The 18722-nt window shown below is 40.7% G+C and overlaps 1 protein-coding gene across 1 annotated transcript in view; it reads left to right on the forward strand.

Annotated features, from left to right (window-relative positions):
• The window catches only part of PIP5K1B (phosphatidylinositol-4-phosphate 5-kinase type 1 beta), a 338680-nt gene that overhangs the window by 289693 nt on the left and 30265 nt on the right, over window positions 1–18722 (forward strand). The gene's annotated exons all lie outside the window — the stretch shown is intronic.

Genomic DNA, 18722 nt, shown 5'->3' on the forward strand with positions numbered 1-18722 from the left:
ATCTCCCACCTGAAGAATTTCAAATAATTTATGTAGCTACTCTGCCCTCAAAGAGGTGGACCATAACTCCCCATACCTTGCTGCTGCTGCTAAGTCACTTCTGTCGTGTCCGACTCAGTGCGACCCCACCGACCCTTAAGTGTGGGCTATACATAATGGCTTGCTTCTGAAGAACAGGATGGAAAGCGAAGTCAGGGTAACTTTACAGTGGAGCAACCTGATAGCCACCACCTTGACCAGGTTGTCAAGGTTAACGTCATAGTGATCACTCATGTTAATAATACTGTATACCCTTGATACGATGTGATGAGAATGGTACTTTACTCTGTGATCTTCCTCCCAAAATACTGTCTAACAATGAGAAAAACATCAGCCAAACCAAAATAGTGGAACATTCTACAAAATATCTAATGAGTACTCCTGAAAATTATCAAGGTCTTCAAAAATAAGGAAAGTTTAAGAAGCCATCACAGTCTCTAGGAATCCAGGGAAATATGATGACTAAATGTAATATGATAGTCTGATGGGGACCCTGGAACAGAAAAAGAGCATTAAGGAAAACCTACAAAATCCAAATATTGTGTGAAGTTTCATTTTGCTTTTCTTTTAATGATTGGAATGTATTCCCTCAAAGTGACATCACCAAAATCTACACAATAATCATGCATTATCGTATTGAATGGTGTTTTTAAATTTGATTTATTTATTCTTGTCTGTGTTGGATCTTCATTGCTACATGGGCTTTTCTCTAGTTATGGAGAGTGGGGGCTACTCTCTAGTTGCAGTGCAGGTGCTTCTCATTGCCGTGGCTTCTCTTTTTTGCAGAGCATAGGCTCTGGGTCATGGGCTTCAGTAGTTGTAGCACATGAGCTCCATAGTTGCAGCTCCCAGGCTCTAGAGCACAGGCTCAATAGTTGTGGCACATGCGCGTAGTTGCTCCGAAACGTGGGATCTCCCCAGATGAGGGGTTGAACCTGTGTCTCCTGCCTTGGCAGGTGGATTCTTTACCACTGAGCCACCAGGGAAGCCTCTAGGATCATCTTTTAAAACTACTTCTGAGGCTTTACTTGAAATTAGGTGTATTCAATATATGTGTTATGCACACAGGGACACAAGTAACCTGTTGAGTAGTATAGGACTTTTTACAGCCGGGCTTAACCATGATTAATGTATTACATAGATTATATTTTAATCTGCCATGGAACCTTGACCCATAGAAGGCTGCTGTGGATAACTTTGGCCCTTATAGCCAAATTTGCCAGTTTCAAAATTTTGGGGTTGGATCAAAAAAGTGTTTCATGTGTATGTGTCCAGGGTAAGGAAAAGTTTCTTGCTTATATTTAGCTGCCCGTATTGGACATACAGACAACCATAATTTCTTTATGTCCCAAATACAGAAAACCAGGCTGTGTCTCTCCTATGGAAAGTACGTGTAGTCAGACCTAAGTCCCATTCACTACAGGCTTAGGAACTTTACTCAGAGATTGTCGACTTTGCAACACTCGCCATCATCATTACTCTAATGCACTTTTTTTTACATCAGCTCCAGCCCTTTCCACTGTGAAGAAAATGAAAATCAAAGCAAAAAGGCATATGATTTCTTTGAAAAGGCTACTATGCACACTATTGGTTTTTATATATTAATATCATTGCTCAAAACCAAGCAACCCACCTCTTCCTGAGAAGATGCTAATATTTCCTATTAATTCATATGCTGCTTGCAATGATTTCCTTTTCATAACTGCACCTGGATAAATGTATGGAAGTTTGTCCAAGTTTAGGATGAATCAAATGCAGTGTAGAAATAAACCACTTCCTCACATATTGTAGGTGGTCTTTTTCACATGGATCTGTATATGCCACTTAATAAACTATCTCTCCTATGATAATATATAGTCCCTTGATGCCCCAGTTGAAGAATTTTCTATCAGCATCCTTATTTGGGGGTGACATTAGTATGGAAAATACATTGCTATAGAAGAACAGATCACAATAGGACTGTATTCTCAAATATTATGGCACGTGTAACAATGCTGGAAATAATATTGTGATAGGGTTTTTTGCTTGCAAGCATGAGAAGCTGGCATTACAAAAGAAAGGGAAATCTGGCATTGCACTGGGAAAATAGCAATTAATTTACATAATATAGAGAAAAGGCTAAACTGTCCAGCCAAGGGAAGAACATGAAATGCAACAGTTCAGAGGATTCATTCATACATTGAGCAATATTTAATATTTAGTGAGCGTCTGTGACATCACAGGCACTGTGTCCAGGGTGAGGATAGAGCAGTGAGTGTGTGGACTCTGTCATGTTTGTGCTTCCATTGAGCTTGCTTTCAGAGGATACCAAACCTACAGACAGCTTCACATTTGGCTGCTTCTGGTATTATTACTGAGCCCCTCTAGTCTTCATTGATTATTTGTCACACAGTGCAAGATTCAGGTCCCTTACATTGTCCATGAGCATAGGTGAGTCAAAGGCCCCCTCTCACGGGGTGAGGTGCTATCATGGGCATCCCCCATAGGACCACATGGAAAGAGGGGAGGCTAAGTGGGATGCTCTTACCAGCAGTAGAAAGTGTGCTGGGTGGGCAAAAAAAAAAAAAAAAAAGTCACTATATTTAATACTAATATTGTGAGGAAAGGAATGAGGAGACTCAGATCTGGCTTAGAATTCTGGCTAAAGCCACTTATAACTATATAAGTATAATGTAGGCTGTGTTTTCATAACCTAAAGTCCTTTTCATCTGTATAAAGTGGGAATAATAATCCCTACCTGATATTAATAGAATTGTGTTTATTGTTACTGTTTTTCCCAGATGCCCTCTCCAGGCCCTTTGCAATCACTCCCCCTCTTCTCCTTCCCAAATGCCTCCACCTTCCAGACTTCTAACACTGTATATTAGTTTCACCTGATTTTGAACATTCTATAGACAGAATCATACTGTATACTCTTGTATCTACCTCCATATTATATTTGTGGGTCTCATCCATGTTGTGTGGTGTGGCTATATTTCTTGATTCTCTTTGCTAAATAGTATCCACTGTATACCAATATTTCTTTATTCGTTCAATTGATAATGGACATTTGTGTTGATTTTGGTTTAGGGCTACTATATAAAGCTTCTAAAGGCATTCTCATACATGACTTTGGTATCCTGTGGATGCATTTATATGGGCTGTGTACCTAGGATTGAAATTGTTGGGTCAGTGAATAGGTTTTTCTTCATAGTAGTTTTCAGCGTACATTGACCCCAGCAATGTACAGCAGTATTAGTTGTGTCACCACCTTGCCAGTGCTTGGCATTATCATAAAATCATATTGATGTTCACATCTGGATCACATTTAGTAACCAGCTGAGAACTTGTGATAGTTGAGTAATAAAGTTAGTTGTATTCTCATGGCGTTGTGATATATACATAGTATGTATATAATTTTCCCAAATTTTCTAACAAAAGATATTTCAGTACATTTGCAAGTACGACTTTTAGCTTAGCATTGAAAAGACCTTACAGGATTGCACAGTATGTTGGATAGTCCTTAATGAATCTTTTTTTTGCAAGTGTTGAAGTAAAGCTTTGCTTGGAAAAGTGTCACATTCACTTCCAAATGGGCATGCTATCCCATTAACAGTGAAATTGCCAAGCACAAAATCTCTTAGAGCTATTCCACTGCTGTCTTCCCCATTCAAAACCAAGACAGGCATCAGTCCTACTTGAGTCATGCTGGAGTTTTAACTTGCAGTGGCAGGTACTGTGAAGGAGGTCATACACTTGTTGTTTGGTCACTAAGCTGTGTCCGACTCTTTGCGACCCCAATGGATTGCAGCAACCAGGCCTCCCTGTCCCTCACCATCTCCCAGAGTTTGCCCAAGTTCATGTCCACTGAATTGGTGATGCCATCCATCTCATCCTCTGTTACCCTCTTCTCCTTCTGCCTTCAATCTTTCCCAGCATCAGGGTCTTTATCTCTTCGCATCAGGTGGCCAAAGCTTTGGAGCTTCAGCATCAGTCATTCAATGAGTAATCAAGGTTGATTTCTTTTAGGATTGAGCAGTTTGATCTCTTTGTGGTCCAAGGGACTCCCAAACATCTTCTCAAACACATCAATTCTTTGACGCTCTGCCTTCTTTATTGTCCAGATCTCATATCCTTACATCACTACTGGAAAGACCATAGCCTTGACTATGTAGACCTTTGTCAGCAAAGTGATGTCTTTGGTTTTTAACACACTGTCTATGTTTGTCATAGCTTTCCTTCCACAAAGCAATTGCCTTCTAATTTCATGGCTGCAGTCACCATCACCAGTCACAGACAACTAGCCAATCTGATCACACGGACCAAACCCTTGCCTAACTCAGTGAAACTAAGCCATGCCGTGTGGGGCCACCCAAGACGGATGGGTCATAGTGGAGAGGTCTGACAGAATGTGATCCACTGGAGAAGGGAATGGCAAACCACTTCAGTATTCTTGTCTTGAGAACCCCATGAACAGTATGAAAAGGCAAAAAGATAGGACACTGAAAGATGAACTCCCCAGGTCGGTAGGTGCCCAATATGCTACTGGAGATCAGTGGAGAAACAACTCCAGAAAGTATGAAGGGATGGAGCCAAAGCAAAAACAAAACCCAGTTGTGGATGTGACTGGTGATAGAAGCAAGGTCCAATACTGTGTAAAGAGCAATATTGCATAGGAACCTGGAATATTAGGTCCATGAATCAAGGCAAATTGGAAGTGGTCAAACAGGAGATAGCAAGAGTGAATGTCAACATTCTAGGAATCACCAAACTAAGATGGACTGGAATGGGTGAATTTAACTCAGATGACCATTATATATACCACTGTGGACAGGAATCCTTTCCAAGAAATGGAGTAGCCATCATAATCTAAAAAAGAGTCTGAAGTGCAGTACTTAGATGCAATCTCAAAAATGACGCAATGATCTCTGTTCGTTTCTAAGGCAAACCATTCAATATCATGGTAATTCAAGTCTATGCCCTGACCAGTAACGCTGAAGAAACTGAAGTTGAACAGTTCAATGAAGATCTACAAGACCTTCTAGAATTAAAACCCAAAAAAGATGTCCTTTTCATTATAGGGGACTAGAATGCAAAACTAGGAAGTCAAGAAACACCTGGGTAACAGGCAAATTTGGCCTTGGAGTACAGAATGAAGCGGGGCAAAGGCTAACAGAGTTTTGCCAAGAGAATGCACTGGTTATAGCAAACACCCTCTTCCAACAACACAGAGAAGACTCTACACATGGACATCACCACATGGACAGCACCGAAATCAGACTGATTATATTCTTTGCAGTCAAAGATGGAGAAGCTCTATACAGTCAGCAAAAACAAGACCGGGAGCTGACTGTGGCTCCGATCATGAACTCCTTATTGCCAAATTCAGACTTAAATTGAAGAAAGTGGGGAAAACCACTAGACCATTCAGGTATGACCTAAATCAAATCCCTTATGATTCTACAGTGGAAGTGAGAAATAGATTTAAGCGACTAGATCTGATAGACAGAGTGCCTGAAGAACTATGGACGGAGGTTCGTGACATTGTGCAGGAGACAGGGATCAAAACCATCCCCAAGAAAAACAAATGCAAAAAAGCAAAATGGCTGTCTGAGGAGGTCTTACAAATAGCTGTGAAAAGAGAAGCGAAAAGCAAAGGAGAAAAGGAGAGATATACCCATTTGAATGCAGAGTTCCAAAGAATAGCAAGGAGAGATAAGAGAGCCTTCCTCGGCGACCAGTGTAAAGAAATAGAGGGAAACAATAGAATGGGAAAGACTGGAGATCTATCTCATCAAGAAAATCAGAGGTACCAAGGGAACATTTCATGCAAAGATGGGCTCAATAAAGGACAGAAATGGTATGGACCTAACAGAAGCAGAAAATATTAAGAAGAAGTGGCAAGAATACACAGAAGAACTGTACAAAAAAGATCTTCATGACCCAGATAATCACGATGGTGTGATCACTCACCTAGAGCCAGATATCCTGGAATGTGAAGTCAAGTGGGCCTTAGGAAGCATCAACACGAACAAAGCTAGTGGAGGTGATGGAATTCCAGGTGATCTATTTCAAACCCTAAAAGATGATGCTGTGAAAGTGCTGCACTCAATATGCCAGCAAATTTGGAAAACCCAGCAGTGGCCACAGGCCTGGAAAAAGTCAGCTTTCATTCCAGTCCCTAAGAAAGGCAATCCCAAAGAATGCTCAAACTACTGCACAATTGCACTCATCTCACACGCTAGCAAAGTAATGCTCAAAATTCTCCAAGCCAGGCTTCAACAATATGTGAACTGTGACTTCCAGATGTTCAGGTTGGATTTAGAAAAGGCAGAGGAACCAGAGATCAAATTGCCAACACCCACTGGATCATTGAAAAAGCAAGAGAGTTCCAGAAAAACATTTATTTCTGCTTTATTGGCTATGCCAAAGCCTTTGATTGTGTGGATCACAATAAACTGTGGAAAATTGGGAAAGAGATGGAAATACCTGACTACCTGACCTGCCTCTTGAGAAACCTGTATGCAGGTCAGGAAGCAACAGTTAGAACTGGACATGGAACAACAGACTGGTTCCAAATAGGAAAAGGAGTACATCAAGGCTGTATATTGTCACCCTGCTTATTTAACTTATATGCAGAATGCATTGTGAGAAACACTGGGCTGGATGAAGCATAAGCTGGAATCAAGATTGCCGGGAGAAATGTCAATAACCTCAGATATGCAGATGGCACCACCCTTATGGCAGAAAGTGAAGAACTACTAAAGAGCCTCTTGATGAAAGTGAAAAAGGAGAGTGAAAAAGTTGGCTTAAAGCTCAACATTCAGAAAACGATGATCATGGCATCCGGTCCCATCACTTCATGGCAAATAGATGGGGAAACAGTGGAAAGAATGAGAGACTTTATTTTGGGGGGCTCCAAAATCACTGCAGATGGTGATTGTAACCATGAGATAAAAAGACACTTACTCCTTGGAAGTAAAGTTATAACCAACCTAGACAGCATATTAAAAAGCAGAGACATTCCTTTGCCAACAAATGTCTGTCTAGTCAAGGTCTGGTTTTTCCACCAGTTATGTATGGATGAGAGTTGGACTATAAAGAAAACTGAGCACAGAAGAATTGCTGCTTTTGAAATGTGGTGTTGGAGAAGACTCTTGAGGGTCCCTTGGACTGCAAGGAGATCCAACTAGTCCTAAAGGAGATCAGTCCTGGGTGTTCATCGGAAGGACTGATGCTGAAGCTGAAACTCCAATACTTTGGCCACCTGATTCAAAGAGCTGACTCACTTAAAAAGACCCTGATGCTAGGAAAGATTGAGGGTGGGAAGAGAAGGGGATGACAAAGGATGAGATGGTTGGATAGCATCACCGACTCAATGGACATGAGTTTGGGTAAACTCCATGAGTTGGTGATAGACAGGGAGGCCTGGCATACTGTGGTTCATGGGGTCACAAAGAGTCGGACATGACTGAGTGACTGAACTGACTGAGTGACTGAACGGACTGAGTCACCGTTGCAGTGATTTTAGAGCCTAAGCAGAGAAAATGTCACTGCTTCCACCTTCTCCCCTTCTATTTGCCATAAAGTGATGGGATTGGATGCCAAGATCTTAGTTTTTTGAATATTGAATTTTAAGCTGACTTTTTCACTCTCCTATTTCGCCCCTATCAAGAGGCTCTTTTAGTTCCTCTCTGGTTTCTACCATTCTACCATGGTATCATCTACATATCTGAAGTTGTTGATATTTCTCCCGGCAATCTTGATCTAGCTTATAACTCATCTAGCCCGGCATATCTCATGACTTACTCTGCATATAAGTTAAACAAGGTGACAGTATACAGGCTTGTCATACTCCTTTCTCAGTTCTGAACCAGTCAGTTGTTCCATATAAGGTTCTAAGTGTTGCTTCTTGACCCGCATACTTCCTGACTCCAGGTTTCTCAGGAGACAGGTAAGGTGGTCTGGTATTTCCATCTCAAGAGTTTTCCACAGTTCACTGTGATCCACACAAAGGCTTCAGTATAGTCAATGAAACAGAAGTAGATGTTTTTCTGGAATTCCCTTGCTTTCTTTATGATCCAGCGAATGTTGGCAATTTGACCTCTGGTTCCTCTGCCTTTTCTAAATCCAGCTCGTACATCTGAGAAGTTCTTAATTCAAGTACTACTAAAGCCTAGCTTGAAGGATTTTGAGAATAACCTTACTAGCGTGTGCAATTGTTTGGCAGTTTGAACATTCTTTAGTACTGCCCTTCTTGGGAATTGGGATGAAGATTGACCTTTTCCAGCCCTGTGGCCAGTGCTGGGTTTTCCAAATTTGCTGATATGTTGAGTGTAAAACTTTAACAGTATCATATTTTCAGATTTTATATTGCTCAGCTGGAATTCCATCATCTCCACTAGCTTCATTGGCAGCAATACTTCCTGAGACCCACTTGACTTCACACTCCAGGATGTCTGGCTCTAGGTCGGTGACCACATCATCCTGATTATCTGAGTCATTATGACCTTTGTTGTACAGTTCTTCTGTGTATTCTTGCCACACACTGTGTTCTTGTCATACACTTACTGGCCTGCTAAACCTGGGCACAATATATAGCTTCTTGGGGCTTCATTTGCTTCATGTATGAAACTTGAAAATACCCACTTGAGGGGTTGGTAAAATTGTAAACGAAATAATATATGTAAAGCACCAACTTCAGTGCCTCAATAAGGGGCAAGTATTACTGTTCTTAGGTGTGATGGTTACTGTGTTTGTTTAGTCTCAGGCACACATGCTTAAAACTACAAAAATTTTTAATTGGACAGTTCTGAGAAAAGACCACAGACTCAGAATTTTTTTTTTCATTTATTTTTATTAGTTGGAGGCTAATTACAATATTGTAGTGGTTTTTGTCATACATTGACATGAATCAGCCATGGATTTACATGTATTCCCCATCCCGATCCCCCCTTCCACCTCCCTCTCCAGAATTTTTAAATTAAGGTTTAGCCATTTTTAAGAACTGCAGTGAGAGAAGATAGAACAACACTCCCCAGCCCAGGGGCTGGGACCACCACACCTTGTCTTCTTAATACATTGACATTATATCTTTTGTACCTGGGTATGTCCCACACCTCACACCCCAGCCCTTTCTGGGAATTGCTTGCTGATCTACTGGAAAAAGAGAGCCTTGTTCTCTCAAGTAAACAAGCTTCAATAGGGAAAACTGAGAATACACATTTGAAAGGTCAAATGTACATTTAGAAACTAGAGGAATCACAGTGTGTGTTTGCAAGAACAAAGAGGAGTGTGACATTGAAAATCTGCAAGAGGGCTTAACAGTTGTTCAAGAGAGTTACATGGAGGATATATTTGTGGCATTTTTAATTCATATGGGTTTTTTAAGCAGTAGAAAATGCTTTTGATTATGGAGGCTAATTTCCTCACTTTTAAAAACTGGCCATTATTTAGCCCAACAATTTATTTTAAAAATTAGCAAACTAAGGTAAATAGAGGAAACATTACTTACTCAGCATCACTCGAGATAGGTAGTAGCAGAATCAAGACCAGAATCAAGGTCCTTCAACTCTGAATCCAGTGACCTTTCCATTGATCTTTTCCATTGATTATAAGGGATGAGGCTGACTTTCTAAAATCATTGACTGGTGAAGTCTGAATTTGTTTAAAGGAACATTTGTTTTCCCTGAAATTGTTTTTCACTGAAACTCTGTGACATCTAGAATTATAGCCAGGGTTAATTATAGGTTGTCAAGACCAGGCACTGTGCAAGTCTTTTAGATGCTTATTCATTATGTACTTGTAATGGGAAAGGACTAAGCTTTGACAATTACCGCTGGTGTTTGGTTGTTCCCAGCAATTGGTAGGAAACCAGTGTTGCATCAGGGGATCATCTGAGATCATCTTTCCCACAATGTGAGGGAGTGTTGGTAAAACAAAGTAGGTCATTAGTACCAAGATAGACAAACTTATGTCTATCCAAGCATTATAGATTTTATTCCCTTAATATGCATTATTTTTCATTCAAGAAGGTAGTAGACTCCTTTTTTAGTTTGTACTTTTTGAACTAAAAGAAGTGGGCTTGAACTCTTCAAAGTCTGAAGTTCATGTAATTGTATTTTCAATGTCTATTGATTAAGAAATTGCAATGGGTGCATGGACTGAAATTATTCGGAAATCCCACCAGTCTCTATTGTTCACTGGTAACATTATACCAGGAGTCATGGAATCACTGTGATTCCAATGGAAGCAGGAACTCTGATAAATTGTGTCCATAATATCTCCTAAGGTTTTTCTTTAGTTTTTGTCCAGTGGTGTCCTGGAGCCCCCTCTTTATCGCTTTTGAGATTCACTTGTCATATTTTAGAAGCCAGTTGTTAAGCACAGCCATTTTTAGAAATTGATTCGGTTCCGTTCAGTCACTCAGTCCTGTGCGGCTCTTTGCGACCCCATGGACTGCAGCACACCAGGGCTCCCTGTCTATCACCAACTCCCAGAGTTTACTCAAACTCATGTCCATTGAGACAGTGATGCCATCCAACCACCTCATCCTCTGTCATCCCCTTCTCTTCCCACCCTCGATCTTTCCCAGCATCAGGGTCTTTTCAAATGAGTCAGATCTTCGCATCAGATAGCCAAAGTATTGGAGTTTCAGCTTCAACATCAGTCCTTCCAATGAACATTCGGGACTGATTTCCTTTAGGATGGACTGGTTGGATCTCCTTGCAGTCCAAGGGACTCTCAAGTGTCTTCTCCAGTACCACAGTTCAAAAGCATCAATTCTTCTGTGCTCAGCTTTCTTTATAGTCCAACTCTCATCCATACATGACTACCATAAAACCATAGCCTTGACTAGAGGGACCTTTGATGGCAAAGTAATGTCTCTGCTTTTTAATATGCTGTCTAGGTTGGTCATAGCTTTTCTTCCAAGGAGCAAGTGTCTTTTAACATCCTGGCTGCAGACACCATCTGCAGTGATTTTGGAGCCCAAGAAAATAAAGTCTCTCACTGTTTCCACTGTTTCCCCATCTATTTGCCATGGAATGATGGTACTGGATGCCGTGATCTTGGTTTTCTGAATGTTGAGCGTTAAGCCAACTTTTTCACTCTCCCCTTTCACTTTCATCAGGAGGCTCTTTAGTTCTTCACTTTCTGCCGTAAGGGTGGTGTCATCTGCATATCTGAGGTTATTGATATTTTTCCCGGCAAACTTGATTCTAGCTTGTGCTTCCTCCAGCCCAGTATTTCTCATGATGTACTCTGCATGTAAGTTAAATAAGCAGGGTGACAGGTTACAGTCTTGACATACTCCTTTTCCTATTTGGAAACCAGTCTGTTGTTCCATGTCCAGTTCTAACTGTTGCTTCCTGACCTGCATAAAGGTTTCTCAAGAGGCAGGTCAGGTAGTCTGGTATTCCCATCTCTTTCCCAATTTTCCACAGTTTATTGCGATCCACGCACTCAAAGGCTTTGGCATTGTCAATAAAGCAGAAATAAATGTTTTTCTGGAACTCTCTTGCTTTTTCGATGATCCAGTGGATGTTGGCAATTTGATCTCTGGTTCCTCTGCCTTTTCTAAATCCAGCTTGAACATCTGGAAGTTCACGGTTCACATATTGTTGAAGCCTGGCTTGGAGAATTTTGAGCATTACTTGGCTAGCGTGTGAGATGAGTGCAATTGTGCGGTAGTTTGAGCATTCCTTTCTTTGGGATTTTCTTTCTTTGGGATTGGAATGAAAACTGACCTTTTCCAGGCCTGTGGCCACTGCTGAGTTTTCCAAATTTGCTGGCATATTGAGTGCAGCACTTTCACGGCATCATCTTTTAGGGTTTGAAATAGATCACCTGGAATTCCATCACCTCCACTAGCTTTGTTCGTGTTGATGCTTCCTAAGACCCACTTGACTTCACATTCCAGGATATCTGGCTCTAGGTGAGTGATCACACCATCGTGATTATCTGGGTCATGAAGATCTTTTTTGTACAGTTCTTCTGTGTATTCTTGCCACTTCTTCTTAATATTTTCTGCTTCTGTTAGGTCCATACCATTTCTGTCCTTTATTGAGCCCATCTTTGCATGAAATGTTCCCTTGGTACCTCTGATTTTCTTGATGAGATCTCCAGTCTTTCCCATTCTATTGTTTCCCTCTATTTCTTTACACTGGTCGCCGAGGAAGGCTCTCTTATCTCTCCTTGCTATTCTTTGGAACTCTGCATTCAAATGGGTATATCTCTCCTTTTCTCCTTTGCTTTTCGCTTCTCTTCTTTTCACAGCTATTTGTAAGACCTCCTCAGACAGCCATTTTGCTTTTTTGCATTTGTTTTTCTTGGGGATGGTTTTGATCCCTGTCTCCTGCACAATGTCACAAACCTCCGTCCATAGTTCTTCAGGCACTCTGTCTATCAGATCTAGTCGCTTAAATCTATTTCTCACTTCCACTGTAGAATCATAAGGGATTTGATTTAGGTCATACCTGAATGGTCTAGTGGTTTTCCCCACTTTCTTCAATTTAAGTCAATTTGGCTTAATTAAGGAGTGAACTTAAATAAGGAGTTCATGACCTGAGCCACAGTCAGCTCCAGGTCTTGTTTTTGCTCACTGTGTATAGAGCTTCTCCATCTTTGACTGCAAAGAATATAACCAGTTTGATTTCGGTGCTGTTCATGTGGTGATGTCCATGTGTAGAGTCTTCTCTTGTGTTGTTGGAAGAGGGTATTTGCTATGACCAGTGCATTCTCTTGGCAAAACTCTGTTAGCCTTTGCCCCGCTTCATTCTGTACTCCAAGGCCAAATTTGCCTGTTACCCAGGTGTTTCTTGACTTCCTACTTTTACATTCCAGTCCCCTATAATGAAAAGGACATCTTTTTGGGTGTTAATTCTAGAAGATCTTGTAGGCCTTCACAGAACCATTCAACTTCAGTTTCTTCAGCGTTACTGGTCAGGGCATACACTTGGATTACCATGATGTTGAATAGTTTGCCTTGGAAATGAACAGAGATCATTCTGTCGTTTTTGAGACCGCATCCAAGTACTGCATTTCAGACTCTTTTGTTGACTATGATGGTTACTCCATTTCTTCTAAGGGATTCTTGAGCACAGTAGTAAATTTAATTTAGAAATTAAATTGCACAAATTTACAACTAAATCCAATTGTATTTTTTAACAGGTAATACTCAAAAGTGACCCCCTTCTAATTGCTACGTGCCTTTTGTTATTTACCCTTAAGGTTGTTTACGTAGGTTGGATCTGTTTGGCGGGAATGCTGGGTAGTCACAGCTACAGTGCATTTCATTCCAGCTCCTCATTCAGTGACATCACATTGGTAAACTGAAGTAGAAGTGTTTATTCCACAGCAGTTGTCAAGCATTCTAAGTTAGGACTAGATTTGTGTTGATTATCTCTCTCTAAACCTTCAAAGTGTGTCATATCTATAGCCATTGCATTGTCAATAGCATAAAAAACTGAGGAAGTAGTCTTCCATTATTTGAAAACTATTTTTCCATTCATCAGAGAAGTAGCTCATATCATTGACAAATGAGTGAACTTCTTACAGATGTCTTTATTTCATTTTTGTTTTATTAATGTAAAGGAAAATACCAACCAACATCATGTTAAAAGTACATGGTCACCAATTGCAGTCACAAAGTGACTGTGGATGTAAAAGTTCTACCAAAATGAACAAAAGCATTATGTGACCATCAATTGGTTATATGGAATTTATAGTAAAGACTACTGAATATTTTACTATTATTTCTACACTCTGTGTTACACATTTTTTGTCAGTAAAGTTTATTATAAACATATATACACACACACTTTTCCTCAGAATTCTAGTTGTTAAACATTTACCAGTGCACCATTCCTTATGAACTCCATAAAAATACATATTATAATTATCTTTAGTGATCATATTGATAACAGCTAACATGTATTCAACACAAGTGACAGACTTTATAATTTCTGAGACTGAATTCTCAGAAATGCTTTTATTGTTAGAGACAGGGGGACATGAGGAAGGTGTATTTAGGCCTCTCCAGCTTTACTGGAGCAGAGGACCTTCCAAGGGCGAGGAGCATAGTAGACACTTGAATATAAAGTATTCCCGTCAACCTGTGATAAATAAGGAAAGTTATTATATGATAAAGAATAATCTCAGATGGAATAAATGCCTAAGTTGCAGCTAAGTGACACTAGTTAGAAATGGAAACCACAAGGGGAGAATCAAAGCTTTCAGTACGTCTTCCTAAATCAACTCACATGTCCTATAACTACATCATCTAAGGAAATGCTGTGCGGGACTCTAAATGGTAAGAGAGCATTTTTATTAATAGCCATTGAAAATTTTCACGTTTAATAGGATGTAGACATGCCATATGAAAGATAGGCATTATCCAAAATAACTAGAGCTTAAATCAAACCCCTAAAGTGGATAATACAGACTTCTCCAGAGTAGGAAGAATAAATGGGAAAGGGTGTAAGTTCAGTGACAGCCTTTAAACATTATTATTTGCATTTGCAGATTGCAAAGCACATTTATACATAATAAAGAGTCCGGTATATGAACAGTGTGAAATAATGGGTTACCTTTCTGTGATGTTTTTCAAAGTGCCTAATCATTTATTAGTTGACTTATGTGTGCTTTCTGGAAGGTAGGATTTCTTGTGTGTGACACATGGTAAATGCCTCATATCTGATCCAGTAAAGTCAGTCATATTCAGAGCCCCTGAACATCAATTAGGTCCAGCCTACAGAGCCAGATGCCAACCCTTCCAGGCACTCTCAATACCAGCTGCAGGGCAATGCCAGTGTGAGTCCTTGAAGGTGTGGGTAAGGCCCTTCAGCAGTGACCTACATCTTCCTCATGCTTTGCCAGGCTCCCCAGGATGGGCCATTCTTGTCCAGTCATTTGCAGACACACACCACACCACATCTGGACTGTACATCCCACTGCCTTACCATTCTGTTAAGCCAGTTTGGGTTTTCTTTTTTCCTTTTTGTTTTCTTTTCTGGGGGATTTTAGTATTTATTTATGACCATCTGATATATTAATTTGAATGCCAATGACCAATTTCTCTAAAATAGTAGTTTCCCAAGACTTAAATAGGAAACGATACACATGCAATTCATCAAAGTTTTATCATGCTAAATATATTTAGAACTTACATATTTCCTGTTTTGCATGGGTGATTACAAACTGTTCTCCCCTAGAACTGTTTTTACAGTATATATCTTTAACAAAAATGGTATATATTTAAGGCATACAACATAATAATTTGCTGTACATAGTGAAATGATTACTGTATCAAGCTAATGAATTTATTTGTCGCCTCACATAGTTACTTTTTGTTTTGCCTTTTTTTTTTTTTGAGGCTAAGAGTTGGTTTTATTTACTAAAGGTAGGGACTATGTTTTGTGTCTCTTTGTTTTGGCTAGTTTGATTTGATTCGTTTTTAAGATCTACTCTCTTTGCAACTTTAAAGCATAACAGTTTTATTGTTGTTGAGTCGCTAAGTTGTATTCAACTCTTTGCAACCCTGTGAACTGCAGCACAACAGGCTTCCCTGTCCTTCATTATCTCCAGGTACCATACCATCCACTCCATGAATAAGGACTTATTCATCTTATAACTGGAAGGAGTGTGAGTGTGTGTGTGTGTGTGCGCACGCCATCCACTCCATCCCCAGGACTTATTCATCTTATAACTGGAAGGGTGTGTGTGTGTGTACGTACCTGAAATCGTCCCGGGTAAGTGAGATCATGCAGTATATTTCTTCCTATGTCTGTATGTCTGTAAGGCAGTATTTCTCAAGCTATAGGTTCTAGGAGCAACTGCTTCAGGGACAGCAGGTGGGTAAAACAGCATCTTCCTGGCCCTGTACTTCTAGTGCCTGTTCGTTGGAGAGCGACTGTTGTAACTCCTGGGGTGTCCTGACCTTGGATTCTAAAGCACCTAGTTTATTCCTTAACTTACAGGAAGGGGTTCGGTGTATGAAAGGACTGCTGTCAGAAATAATTAAACCTGAGCCATGATTTGAAGTAGAATGAGTCCCAGTTTTTCTCAGAGATGCCAGTACTCTTTTACCTCCCCCATCTCAGCCAGCCACCTCCCATCTTTCGCAAACTAGGGCTCTTCTCTCTCCCTAAACTGCTTATGTTCCTAATGATTCAAGACAGGGTACTGACCTGTCCAGCAGAGGCCAGTAGTTTCTGTGACATTTTCCGATTATTCAAGTCAGAGCTTATAATTAATTTGGCATTGGCCTGACCACGTATGAGAAAGCTTCCAGTCATTCTGCACCTCTCTGAAGCTAGAAGGCCCACTAAAAATTAATGGTGCTTATGGTTTCCCAATAACCCTGAACAGTGATAATTACAGTGCACATCTGTGATGGTAAAGCTGCCTTGTAATCATTTCTCATATTCTTTCCAGTAGCTTCTGCAGACTGGTAGTAATATGGGTTTGGACTAAATGATGCCACTCACATGCTGACGGTGGTCATTTCCACCCTGTACATGTTTAGCATACTGACATAAGGAGGACCTGAGTGAAGTCCAATAGCTAAGTCACAAAAGCTATCTGAAGATTCCTGGTTAGGTAATAAAGGCTTAACAAATATTTGGTTACTTGCTTTTTAAAAATAGGAAATGTGGTGTTTAGAAAAGAACAGGAATGGTAAATGCTCTTTACAGGTACCCAAATTATAAATTTCCTGAAGGTTGAGGTTACTGGTAGTTCTTCCCAGATGGCACTAGTGGTAAAAAACCCACCTGCCAATGCAGAAGGCTAAGAGACTTGGGTTCGATCTCTGGGTTGGGAAAATCCCCTGGAGGAGGGCATGGAAACCCACTCCAGTATTCTTGCCTGGAGAATTCCATGGACAGAGGAGCCTGGTGGGCTGTGGTCCCTGGGGTTGCTATGGGCTAAGGAAAGGGAGGGAAAGCTAGTGAGCCAGCCCCCTGGCCAGGCAGGGTTGTCCTTTAAGCATTTATAACACCTGTACTAGTTTGCTAGCACCATACACCATGTGGCTTAAACAACAAAAGTGTGTTTTCTCACCGTTGTGGAGGCCAGGAGTCTGAGATGTTCACAGTGCTGCTTGCTTCTGAGGACCACGGGGATGAATGTTTCATGCTTGTCACCTGGCTTCTGGTGATTTCCTGTCAGTCTGACATTCCTTGGCTTACAGAGGCATCACCCGATCTCTGCCTTCATCTTCACATGTCCTCCCTGTGTGCATGTCTGTTCAAATCTCCTCTTATGACCTCATCTTAACTAATTGCATCTGCAATTGCCCTTTTCCCAAATAAGGTCACATTCTGAGGTACTGGGGGCTAGGCTGTAAACATACAAATTTTAGAGGGACACAGTTTAACCTATAGTATCATCTCTGAATAAGGCCTACTTTTTCTGGATTTGTTTTTTCCAATCCTGATAGGAAGCAAGTGTAAAGAGATTGCAGAGTATCTGACTACAGACCCCATCTGTGGGAGTTATGTCATTGAGGTGCAGTGTAGAGGTTAAGGGTGCTGTGGTTGAGAATTATTTGTTCACTTTACCTTAAACCCTTAGTGGTTCCCTTAGCTTACACAGCATGGGCATCTCCATTTATGCATACTGTATTCCTGATAGACTGCTGTGACCTCAGGCTTGGTTTTCTGGGGAAGTTGAACAAGGGCCAACTAGGTGGCTAAGGATCAAAGCTTTTGAAAGATGGAAGGACCTCACCAAGTTCAAAGCCCTGATTTTTTACAAAGGAGGAAACTGGGACTCCAGGCAGCTAAACAGCTTACCCAAAGAGAGCACACACCACACTTATTGCTGAGTTAGTACCAGAATTCATCTCCCCTGCCTCCTGATCTAGCTTATTCTTCCACATTCCATGGAGGCCATGAGTCTCTTGTGAATTAAAGGGTTTCCAGTTCCTGTTGCCTTTGTGGTGCAAAGGTGCTGTTTTCAGTGCAGGCCACTTATCTGGCGGTGTTTGTAGACTACTCATATTAGAGTCTTTTTTATCCCCCTAAGCCTTACCTCTGTGTGTGCGTTACTGGCTCAGTCATGTCTGACTCTTTGGATCCCATGGACTGTAGCCCTCCAGGCTCCTCTGTCCATGGGATTCTCCAGGCAAGAATACTGGAGTGGGTTGCCAGTTCCGTCTTCAGGGGATCTTCCCAACCCAGGGATTGAACCTGGGTCTCCACCATCTGAGCCACCAAGGAAGCCCTAAGCCTTACCTCTGGGACCTACTTAACTATATTATCTCTCAGCTTCATAGACAAGAGTCCTGGGGAGAGAACCAATTCCGGTTTTAGACTCTACCAAACATGAACAGGAAAGGACATCTCACAGAAGAACAGAAAGTGTTCAGTTTTATGAAGTCCACTAGAAATTACTTTGTAAAGGTTTTTCATTGTTTGTTGTTTTGAGTGGGGATTTGTTTGTGTTTTTGATGATAATGATAGATATAAGTCATTTTCTTCTTTTTAACATTTTTCATCTCACCAACTTTCTTGAAAGCTCCTTAAGTCAGTGATTCAGCCATGTGTGAACTGTTTACCAACTTTTCACTTTTAGCACAGTAAGTGGGTGAAGTCAGCGCTTGGTGTATGTTTGAATGGATGATTTATAGTTTTGTGAATAAAAAAGCAGGTAGTTTTTTTATGTGGACAGTTCATTGTTGAAATATGATTTGTATATAGCGA

The sequence above is a fragment of the Muntiacus reevesi genome, chromosome 17 (assembly GCF_963930625.1).
Source record: "Muntiacus reevesi chromosome 17, mMunRee1.1, whole genome shotgun sequence".
NCBI classification, from domain to species: Eukaryota; Metazoa; Chordata; class Mammalia; order Artiodactyla; family Cervidae; genus Muntiacus; species Muntiacus reevesi.